Source organism: Protopterus annectens, chromosome 9.part0 (genome assembly GCF_019279795.1).
Source record: "Protopterus annectens isolate FY-2018-M chromosome 9.part0, PAN1.0, whole genome shotgun sequence".
Taxonomy (NCBI): domain Eukaryota; kingdom Metazoa; phylum Chordata; order Ceratodontiformes; family Protopteridae; genus Protopterus; species Protopterus annectens.
The window spans coordinates 1460721477-1460734641 of NC_056743.1; positions in this window are offsets into that span (position 1 = coordinate 1460721477).

The window sequence follows — 13165 nt, forward strand, 5'->3', positions numbered from 1 at the left end:
TATAGACTATGGGCACTGTGTGATATAATGTTATACAAAGTATAAGCACTGTGTGATGTAATGTTCTATAGAGTATGAGCACTGTGTGATGTATTGCATAGAGTGTGAGCACTGTGTGATATAATGTTGTATAGAATATTGCATTGTGTGATATAACGTACAGAGTATGAACAATACGTGATGTAATGTTGTATACAGTATGATTACTGTCACTCATCTAGTCAGAATAAAACAAACAGTTGTGGGTTTGGTTCAAGCAGCTTTATTATATACAAACACATCAGGATTAAGGCTTAGTAACTTAAACTTAAATAAACTTATAAGCAGACTGACTACTGCACTTATACATGTTTACACTCTGGCTGTTCTGTCAAAATGGCACTGCTGCCTGCACATGCTCTCTATTTATATGCACATACCAAAACTTGGAAATGCTTCTTACAGTTGCAAAACATGCTCTGTTCTACAAGTACTGTGTAATGTAATGCTGTGTAGAGCATGTGCAATGTGTCATGCAACTGTTAGTGGCACACAGAAGACCAATATACAAAACTGGCATAATGGCACATCAGGGCAGGCACATCCAAACAAAGTGCAGTGCATGGCAGAATATGCAAGCTGCAAAACACACATACTTTGAGCACTAAAGCAAACATATACAATAGGGGAGGGTGTATATCATGACAGTTGGTGTGCCCTTTGAGAGATAAGAACCTCAGATGCCAAACCAGGTTAGATAATAAAGGAAAACAACTAGCCTGGGCACTCTTTAACGTACATGAGCATTGATGTGGGACATTCAGAGCCAAGTAATGCATGCCATAGATTAAAAGGATGGAGACAGACAATGTCAAGTGGAGACCGACCTCACACATATACTCCTCAGTGTGTGTGTGTGTGTGTGTGTGTGTGTGTGTGTGTGTGTGTGTGTGTGTGTGTGTGTACGTGTGTGTGTATACATGTGAGAGTATGCCCAATAAAACTGATTTCAAAATCCTGCAGTACATACATGTTTATCAATGAATAAAACGTGTTATATCTTCACATATTGACACATTCTACTCTAGCTTTTATTTACATCTAGATTGAGATTAACATATTCACATTATCCTGGAAGTGTATTATCTTTAATCTACAAATCCAGTGCTTTGCTTACCTACCTAGATGTGCTTCTATACTCTCCCTTTTCTTAGATCCAACATCACACATACTCCCCATTTAAATGAACATCCCCTGCTGACTTTATCTTCTTGGTTTTAATTTATGATCAATTGCTTGATGGGAATTGTAATCAATATTGTATTTGTCTTTCTCACATTGCAAGTTGCAAGGTATCCCATGCTGTATGAGTTACAAAAAAGGAAACACTTTATCTAAAGAACTGCAGGTAATGACAATATTGTTTTGAAACAGGTGTGCTTGTACAGTGTGCAGTATCCACAAATGCAACACCCATAGCTTTGTTTCTATATTTTACACATGGATACCAGTATTATGATTGTGTGCAGCCAACAACTGCAGTGTTTTACCATGTCCAACTGCTCCCCTTTGTATCCTGCCCATCCTAGCAGAAATACCTGCATTCTACCCCAGCAAACTAATCAATTAATTCGATGGATCCTAAACAGAATCTAAATCTCTGCTATTCATATTAAACATAAGCAACTTATTCCTAATTTGTGTTAACGTTTAGCTGGAAGACGATCATGTTTCCTTATTTTAATTTTCGGTCTTCATTTTTTAACTGTATATTCAGATTTCTACTTGTACAGGTACATATAAACACTGTAGGCAAAGAGCACTACATATTCACTGAATGTGAATGATCACATGCACTTGTTATACATGGAGTAACATGCTGACAAAATCCCTGGAGAGCTTTGCTATTTTGGTACAATATATTTAAACAGCATCTATGCCCTTTGAAAAATTTTCTTCTACCCTCTTGCTAACAGTGAAACAACAGTTCTACTGCTTTGGCATTATAGAATGGGGTATTTTTTACTTTTGTGAACACTATAATTTGTGCAAGCATAATCAGTTCTCAAATAATTTCTGCACAGTCCCAGTATCTATTCATTTCTAGTTCACAGGTTCATAGGTTGGTACTAGGCTATCGGCCCTAGAGCCTATACAAGCCTAGCCATAACAATTCCCTGGCTATTTCTTCCCACACTATTTACTTCCCTGGACCCCTGTCTAGTAGGGCAACTGATATGATCCCCGGGGTAAATTTCCTTTCTCTCAGCCAATCATCAAGGTTCCTTTTGAATAGGGCCAAAGAGGCACTCTGCTTGACATGTATGGGCAGTCTATTCTAGAGTCTGGGGAGTCTCTGGGTTAGGAACCTATCCCTCCAGCATGTTTTGTTTACTGTGATGACAAGATTTAGATCCCTGGAGCATGTGGCTCTGAGGGATTGGTATTTCTTTAAGTGTAATATGTCCAACAGCTCTGGGTTTGACATGGCCTTGTATGTTAAGCAGAGATCGCCTTGGAGTAGAAGATATGCGACAGTGTATAGCTGGAGTTTTTTAAGGCGGTCAGCATAGGGCATCTGCTTTAGGCCTGTGATTCTTTTTGTGATTGGATGGGAGATAGGAAATTCACCCTGGGGATCATGTCAGTCGCCCTGCTAGACAGGGGTCCATGGAAGTAAATATTGTGGGAAGAAATAGTCTGGGAATTGTTATAGCTAGGCTTGCATAGGCCCTCGGGCCGATAGCCTAGTACCAACCTATGAACAATAGCAACATATCCTTTTTTAAGTGCCATGACATAAATGCAGCTTTGCTTCACCACCCCTAAATAAAGAATATATTTGTAACTAATGCCAATAACTAAAAGTGTAAACCCCATGAAAATGAATATTAATAGTTGCATGTAAGAATATGCAGTATGTAGATGACAAAATGCAGGCATATTTGATCAAAAACAGTACTCCTTTGTGAATATATATATATATATATATATATATATATATATATATATATATATATATATATATATAGCGAAGTAATACCCTCCCTTGTGTATTCAACATTTGTCTCCCCTTCAGTTTCCCTAGCTGCACAATTGCCAACCTGTAGATTCAGGGCTTTTAGCACTGTTAAGATGCAAATGAGGTCTGAACTCATTAGAATTGCTGAATCCCAGTAAAGTGGACCCATGCAGCCATGTTCACATCGTGTAGGCACTCCCTCAGTCCTTGTTTTCAATAGATAGTAACAGTGAATGATGACATCTGGGGAGGGTGTCAGGTTCGACTTACAGAATTGTACCTGTAGGTCTGTGAAGAGGTGAATATGCAAATAAGCAGTGCATAATTCACAAGTTCTGTTTTATTAAGATGCAACCTCCTCTTCATTTGTTGCAAAATGTGTCATATCTGTCTGCTTTAAGTACTTTTTTAATTATTTTAGTCAGTGTTTGTGCGATACAACGCTTAGCGCAACCATGGGAAATGGAGGAATAAATGTCAAGTTTCTCTGTGCTTGTCATATAACTATTCCTGTGGCAGCATGTGAATGTGAAAGGCTAGAATATACATGGTCCTGGATTCTAGTACAAAGTGTGCAACCTGTCCTTCACTTTTTATGGTCCATGTTTGTGTGATATCATGGGAATGGAGGAAAGTAATACCAGTTTTGCCTGTGCTCATCTTATTTATGTGACGGAGCATGAACGTGTGTGGAGGTGCACATTGCACACTTATAAGCAGGTGTGTTTAATAACTGCTAATTACAGCATAAGCAGGTGAATTGCATGTTAATGAACCAATCCAACATGGTGGAGCTATTCAACAAGCTATACAGCATCCATGTAGACTTCATTCTGTTTTTTCCTGCATACATCAATACTATTGGAGTAGACACATGGAAAATCTACAGGGACGCAGTGCTAGGGGATGCTGCTACATTGATCCATTCATATGTGCTACAGGCTGAAGCCAGTGGTGCTGCTGCTGATGCCAATAGGCCTTGGTCAAGACGGAGAAGAGTTTTCAGGCCCTGAGTAACTTTTCAGATGCTACATGACTTAGAGCACTACATGGTGAATAAGGACGCACTACAAGAACTCTGTGACCTTTGCCACTCTCAACTCAGAGCCATGGCCAACCAAAGGGATCCCATCCCAGTGGAAACTAAGGTATGTGTAGCCCTTAGAGTCTTAGCTACAGGCACCATTTTAAGACCAACTGGGGACATGGTGTGACACAGACATCGGCATCCATGATCCTCCACCATTTCCTGGATGCTATGCTCATGCATGCCAGTGAGCACATATGTTTTCCCTGTAGTTCTGAGGAGTGTGCTAGCAATATGCAACAGTTCTACCATGTTGCACACTACCCTGACGTACTGGGAGCCCATAGATTAACTCATGCACACATTAAGGCACCACCTGGTGAGCAAGGCAGAATCTACATTAACTGCATGGTATACTACTCCATTGACTGCTAAGTCATGTGTAATGCCAAGGGAATTCTCTTGAATGTATGTGCTGGAAACCCTGGCAGTTATCATGTCTTCAAAAATCATGTCAATGGAAAGCCCAGACACAGGGAGGAGGCCATGGTTCCAAAGCGGGCCAAACTAAAGCATATTTTATTTGAAACCAAGCCACATATTGATGCACAGGAATCACAGAAAAATGTTTCTCAACAAATGAGAAATCTCTTACAAACCCAGTGCATATGTCTCATACTGCTGACAGTAACTTTTCTGGTCAGCCTGGCTCTTACAGTTTTTGCAATATTTTTAATAGGAAAAGTCCAAACTACTAACAATCAATGAACTGGCTAGCCATCCAGACAGCACTACAGTGACCCAAACAGGTGCCATCTACACTTCTTCACAGATAGGAAAAAGAGATTTGTTGAAGGAGAGTCCCGAGATTTTTTTGGAAATTTGTTGTTACTATATCCACTTCACCTAACTCTTCCTTAGACTTGAGTAAGTCACCATTGATTCTTGACATTGAAAATGAAGATTCAGTCTAAAAAAAGTTCTATGTTGTCCACAGTTCCTTTATGTTTGGACAAATGTGACCTATAGACCTCCTTTCAAGTTCCAGCTTTAGAAGGAAAGATTTTTGGAAGGGGAATTCGAATGAGAGACCCTAGGATCAAAGTAAGCAAAGTAATGGAGAAAAAGGTTTTGGATTCCTGTGTGAGCTTACTACCTAGGATATTTTTGTATCTACGTCTGGCCTAATTAATGTTCTAACGAATGGGATGTTTAACATTTTCTGTTTTGTCAACTGTTTGTATTTTGTGAGATCAGCGGACATTGTATTTTTCCAATGGGTGTTTGATTTGGATTAGATGGCGAGGGATGGTGTATGCTTTTATGTAACTTGCTTGCCTCAATAATTACTGAATAACTGACTGCACCCTTATCCCTACTAGGTAATTAGTGTACGCACCCCATCAGGATAGCCAGTAGCCAAACCCTCCAAACAGTCCCCCACTTACTCCTTATCCACTCACTACTACAACTGCCTTTTCCTCCTTCCACTCCACCCTTCTATATCCCTGTGAATACACCATCACACATTTCATTCTAATCCTCTCCTCTCAAACTTAACCATCTCTCTTCCTACATATCCTTCTCACTTAACTCATACTCTGTCTCCCACCATGCAAACAAAATCTGCCTATGCTGTAATACCCTTATTTCTAAGCCTAAGCCTCTTCTGCTTACTCTGCCTTACTAGTCTCCCAGTTTTACCACTTCCCTCCCTTTCATACAACTGTGATTTACATTAAAAAGACTTTCCCTTTACAACCCAAACCTCCCCCCACCTCTACAAACATAATGAATCTTTTTTGTTTCAAAAGAAGCTCTTCTTTACCCCTAGTAAACCACTTCCCATACCCATCAAACTCACCTCATTAGGTTCCAATATCTACACCTATGACCCATTAGAAAATAGATACCTATCCATACTCTACTCAAAATTTATCACCCTCCTCCTTCATTCCGGAGACATACACCCTAACCCAGGGCCTTCATATAACTCCACCTCTAAACCACATTCACATAGCTCTCCCCTGCACCACAAATCTCTTCTCCTTGCCACACTTAATGCCAGGAGCCTTTGTAATAAAATACCTTCCTTTCACGCCTGGATCTCTCATAACAAACCTGCTATTGTCTCCATCACAGAAACCTGGCTAAAACCACACACAAAAGATACCAAAATTATGCCCCCTAACTATAAACTTATAAGAAGTGACAGACCTCAATAGAAAGGTGGAGTAGCCTTACTCTTCTCCTCCACCTTAACAGTAACACCCTATACTAAGCCCATACCCTCATTTGACACCGCCGAGCTAACCCTCGCCCTTCTCAAAGTAAACAACAATAAAACATTATGCATTGCCTCCCTGTACATTCCTCCTGGTAACAATATCCCTATATTGGAAGATATTCATGCCTGGTTCACTTCCTACCTGCCTACATATGCCATTCCCCTCCACCATCCTCTTTCAACACAGACACTTTACCACCCGCAACATGCAAAACTTCAACCCCCTAATTTTCTCTAATACCTTAAAACAGATAGACTGGAACCCTCTAAGGTCCCTCGTTTTAGATGCTGCAGTCTCACATTTCAATCGAATTTTCACTGATATATTTAACCACTTTGCCCCCAGTAGAACCAAAAGTCTCAGATCCAAAACAGCCCCCTGGCTAATCACCAAGATAAAATCTGGAAACACTACCAAAAATGCAAAACTCCCAACTCTCTTGCCAAATACAAGCAACTGCGAAATCAAGTAAAAAAACATAGCCACTGACCACAAATCCTACTACCTTAAACTTCAAAATAATCATAAAAACCAACCCCAGAACATTTTGGAATAGCATTTCATCAATATTATCCCCAAGCAAAAAAGAGAACCCTTGCCCTGACCCAGACACACCAGACCTCCACCTAGTTACCCAATTTAACTCCTTTTTCATTGACTCCATAGGCAAACTTACCTGTTCTTTCCCTAACAACACCCCCCAACTTAACTGATAACAAAAACTTAACATCCATGAATCCTAAGTCCTCCCCTTTTACTCTCAAATTCATTCCTACCCACACCATAAGAAAGCTCCTACAAAAGTTAAAACCTTGCTCTAATGCCCTAGAACATTCCATCCAAATTTCTCCAACTAGCTGCTGATGGCATAGCCCTTCCAATCAGCATCCTAATCAATCGCTCCATTCAGGAGTCCTATGTACCATACCTCTGGAAAAAAGCCTTCATCACCCCCCTCAATAAAAGAGGTACAAACTGTTCAATCTCCAACTTTCGCCCTATTGTTATCCTATCCCCTATCTCTAAGATACTCGAAAAATGTATTCACCTCCAACTATTACCCTACCTATTGGACAACTAATTCCTAACTCCTATCCAACACTGGTTCATACCAGGACATAGCACCACCACTGCCCTTTCTTCCTTTCTCAAAATCATTAACTCTGCTCGTGACTATGGGAACATAGTTTCTACGTGCCTCCTTGACTTATCTAAAGCTTTCGATGTGGTCTCTCATGTGCTTCTCCTTTCTAAACTCTCCCATCTTAATCTCTCCTCTTCGTCTATCAAATGGTTCTCCAGCTATCTCTCAGCCAGGGAACAAGCTGTAAATTGGAACTACTGCACTTCCTCTTTCCTTCCACCAAAAGATCCCTAATGCTAAACTGGTGCAATAAGCAGACGACTCCACTATCATCTGCTCAGCCAAAACTCTTCCTTTACTAATAAACCTTACACAAGAAGCCTTCTACTCCACTGAGTCCTGGATGCTTGACAATTACCTAGCCCTAAATGCCTCCAAATCTAAAATAATGATCTTTATCCCTTTTAGACATACCACTGCTGATAAAGCATCCTTCTCTATACTTAGCCTAAACAAAACAACTATTGAAATAGTTCCCCATACAAAACTTGTGGGCATTCTTATCGATGACCAGCTAAAATATGATATCCACCTACAAACCAATATTAAAAATACTCATCAGAAACTTGGTATGCTTTATCCATACAGGCGCTACCTTTTTCTGTCTTCTAGACAACTCCTGTCTACCACCTACCTACTACCCTCCCTTTTGTATGGAACTCTGCTACTCTCTAACCTCCAATCATCCCTAAAATCTAAACTTTCCTCGTGTTATAACAAAATTTCAAAATTTGCCACAGGATCCAAATCCTCTACTCACCATTGTAACTCCCTACATGCTCTAAACTGGTTGGAACTCCCAAGCTACCTATATTTCATTCAACTAACTACAGCCCACAAGCTAATTTTCAAACCTTCTAACTGTCCATCATGCTCCTCTTCCCTAAAACTTCACCAGTCACATAGAACACTTAGATCCACAAATCAGAACCTCTTAGAACTTTACAAGCGTTTACATGCACCAGAGCAACTTCTACTATCATTCTCCCTTGCCAGATTATGGAACTCTCTTCCCCCTTACATTAGAACTACCCCTAATCTACCATCCTTTAAAACCCTGCTCTACTTTCACCTCTACTCCTTCTGGGAGTGCTCCTGTACCCATCCTACCAGATTCCTGATAACTATCCCTATTCTATTCTACTCTAATATCTGCCACTACTTCAATTCATCTCTCTAAAATTCCTTTGCCTAAATACATGTAGTGTATTAAATGAACATAAATTTATTGTTTTTGCTAATATCTTATAAGTGATTGACTCAGCTCATATATTTCAAGATATGTAAAATCTTGCCTTACTGTATATTGAATGTTAAACTGTTGTTCTCATATGCTGTACTAATACATTGTATATTGTACATTGTTTTTCTGTCTGGAGCTTTTCTCCTCGGGCCTCCATTGAAAACGGGCTACCTTGGCCCAATGGACTTTCCCGGTTAACAAACTGAAATAAATAAATAAATGACTCCCACATCTGGCAGACATCACAGCTATACCAAATGTTTGCTAAGGTGGACATCCCACATGGCCATTTACTGGGGGATGCCTGTTATGCACTGGTACTGTGGCTGATGACTCCCCTCAGAAATGCACACACAGCCATGGAAGAAAGCCATAATGAGCCACATGCTCAAAAAAGAAACATCAAAGAGCATGCGTTTTGGCTGCTGAAGTCACAGTTCTGCTGCCTAGATACATCTGATGGAGCCCTGGATTATAGTCCACACACATCTACACAAGACTTCACAATATCTGCTATGCTCCACAATCTGATCTTGTGGAAACAACTGCAGTAGGACCAACAAGGGTAAGTGACACACATCCCCCCACCAATGCCTAGCTCACCACAGCCACAGTCATAGGAGAACTCAGAGGGGGAACCACCAGCTGTTGTGGCTGGAGGCAGACGTAGGCATGCTCAGTGTGCCTGTGTTTTGGCAAAGAGACAAATGCATAGCATATTCATTGACCACCTAGGTGCCTAATACCTTTCTCCTACTCACATACATACAGTAAAATTGAAGTCAGGCAACTCACACAACCTTTACCTCCCACATTGGCTGTGTACTGCTTGCATCAGAAAGAGTCAGCCCTGAACTAAAACTGTGTCAACTGTTGCATTTGCAAGGTGAGTTCTGAATCTAGAGTGTATCCTTTAATAATATTATGGTATATCTTGTATTTCTTAATTTGGTACAGTAATAAAGTAAATAGTGGTAGATTTGTATAGAAAGTACCTTAATAAATAACATTAGAGACTTATTTTACTTATATGTATCCATTAGTAAGTAGTAAGCCTCAGGTATCAAAGATTCACAGTCATACCTCTCAAAAGTACTAATGATCAGTGCACGCCCTCAGTTTAGCACCATACCTTTGTACTGGCAAATTATTAGAGAAAGACATTAGAAAGTAATGATTCACATTGCAGTTTCTGACTTTACAACCCTTCCCAAAATTAAACAACAGGCAGGATATAGAACAAGGATAACAAGAGCATATTATCCTTGTTTGTGCCATAGCAGTAACTCATCTTTGCCCCCTCAAGAGAACAGGCTATTTTTGTTTGTGCCGTAACAGTCCTCTCAAAAGAGCAGTGTATCATTGTCCATGCTATAGCACTAACTCCCCTATGCTCCCCCCAAAAGAACAGTATATGCTTGCTTGTGCCATTCAATCTGGCCTTCAGTTGCCGACAGATACATTTTATTTTACTCCCAATTAATATCCTCACACATTTTAAGACCAATGATATGGAATGGCTTACATACTGCATGTCTCACACTACTGATTAGATAAGCGATGAATAACCAAGAAACAAAGAAATGTAAGACAGAGCTATATATTTACAACCATAATCACAACAGGTTGCGTGATAACCCAAAATAATTCTGGAAATCTATTAATTCCCTACTCCACCCAGGATCCAGGAATAATCCCTGCCCAGACCCTAGCATAACTGACTCAGAACTCAGCTCTCTCTTTAACACATTTTTTACTGACTCTATAGCTAATCTTACCAAATCTTTCCCAGACAACAAACCTTCCTACTCTCATTCCTCTACTCCCTCCTACCCTCTTAACTCCCCTCCTAATTTCCATCTCAAACCTGTTCCAACTACTTTTATAAAAAGACTTCTCACTAAACTAAAGCATTGCTCAAATGCCCCTGACAACATACCCTCCTCCTTCCTCAAAGCTGCTGCTGAAGGTATTGCCATCCCTGTCAGCATCCCAATCAATAGATTTTTAAAAGAATCTTACGTACCCAAACTCTGGCGTGCTGACTTCATCCTTCCTCTTCATAAAGGAGGCAAAAACACTAATATCTCCAACTTCCGCCCAATCGCCCTTCTTTCACCTATATCAAAAATTCTTGAAAAATGTGTCCACCACAAACTTATGCCTTTCTTAACCCAAAATAACCTCATAACTCCCACCCAGCATGGTTTCCGTCCTGGCCACAGCACCATTACCGCCTTACTATCCTTCTTAGAAACAGTAAATCGGGCCCAAGACTCCGGTTTACTAGTATCCTCAACACTACTTGATCTTTCTAAAGCCTTCGACACTATCTCCCACAAACACCTTCTCTGCCATCTCTCCAATCTTCATCTCTCCCCTGAAACCCTCTCCTGGTTCTTCAGCTACCTATCTGACAGATCACAAGCTGTCAGATGGAATAACTCTACCTCCTCCTTCCTGCCCACACCCACCGGTGTTCCCCAGGGATCCATCCTTGGACCCATGCTCTTCAACATCTTCATAAATAACCTTCACACTGTCATCCCTGACACAACAGTTATCCAATACGCTGATGACTCCACCTTAGTTTGCTCAGCTGCCAACCTGCCAGAATTACTGTCAAAAACTCAAATAGCTTTTTCCACTACCGAGAACTGGATGCACTGCAACCATCTCTCTCTCAACTCTAATAAATCTAAAATACTTCTCTTCCCACCCACCAGGGCCTACTCCTTTGACAGAAATGCTTTCAAAGTCCTTAGCTAAAGCAACACTGCCATAGAAGTGGTTCCTTCTGGAAAACTCCTTGGTATCACCATAGATGAATACCTTAAATGTGATATCCATGTACAACAAAACATCAAGAAAACCCACCAAAAACTTGGTATGCTCTACAGGAATAACCGCTTTCTCTCCAACTCCTCCAGGCATACTTTAGCAACTACCTATCTCCTTCCTTCCTTACTATATGGAGCCCCTCTTCTAACTAACCTGTCTTCTTCCATCACCTCTAAACTTGAAACTTGCTATAATAAAATCTCCAAATTCGCAACCAAATCCAAAACCTGTACTCACCACTTCCTCACCCTACAATCATTGAACTGGCTGGAACTCCCTAACTACCTCGACTACCTCCAACTTACCACTGCTCACAAATTAATATTCTTTCCAAATAAGTGCCCAGCACTAACAAACATCCTTCCCCCTTACATCCCAACCAGATCCCTGAGATCTGAACATCAAAATTTAATCTCTATTCATAAACCCAAATGCCCTGCAGGCCAACTCCTTCTCTCTTTCATTGTAGGCAAAAAATGGAACTCTCTTCCTCCCTCACTTAGGACGATACCTGACCCCGAATCTTTCAAGACACAACTTTTCTCATTTCTATCTTCCAAACGCAAATGCTCCTGCTTTCACCCTACATAAATACAAATAAATTTTCCCATAGAGCCTACTAAACTCCTGCTGCAAACTTCACTACTTCCTTCCTTTTCTATTTACCTTACACAAACCTAATCCATCACCTTCTGATCATTCAATTTCTCTTTCAACTCCTAGCATGTATATAACGCAACTATCCAGTAATCACTGATGCCTATTTCTTGACAATTGATTCGTATTGCTCTGAATGTAAAAACCTGCAACCTTTGTCTCATTGCATGTACAATGACAATTTATTCTTTTACTATACCTGTTTTGTATAAATTCATACATGTATTTCACCTTTGCATTTGGCATTTTTTGTAACCTCTAATTGTTTCTCTTATAGGTTCATAGGTTCATAGGTTCATACTAGGCTATCTGCCCAAGGGCATTTATAAGCCTAGCCCAGAGTTTTGTGGCTTTCACCACCCCTTTAGTTTGAAGGAAACTATGCCCATTATTTTGCTGTGCCTCTGTCAAGCAGTGACACTGAGGTAATCCCTGGGGTATATCTGCGATCTCCCATCCATTGGTCAAGATTTCTCTTGAACATGGTCAGCGAGGTGCTCTGCCTTACATGTACCGGGATTTTGTTCCACAGCATAGGGAGTCTCTGGGTGATGAATCTGTCCCTCCAGCATGTCCTATTAATAACCGTGTCAAGGTTTAAGTCTCCCGCCCTTGTAGTTCTGAGGGATCTAGATTTTTTGAGGTGAAGCATGTTCATCAAATCTGGGTTTGACATGGCCTTGTATGTCAGGCACAGGTCACCTTTGAGCAAGCGGTAAGCGACTGAATAGAGCTGGAGTTCTTTCAGTCGGGCAGCATAAGACATATTTTTAAGACCCTTTATCCTTTTGGTAAGGAACTTTTGGGGCCTTTCCAGCTGCTGCAGGTGTCTGGTCAGATACATTCCGAATGGGGCATTGTACTCAATCATTGGTCTGATGAGTGATGAGTACAGGGGGACGATGACCTCCCTTGATCTAGATGTGAATCCCTTCATGATCACGTGGGCAATGTAGAAGGTCTT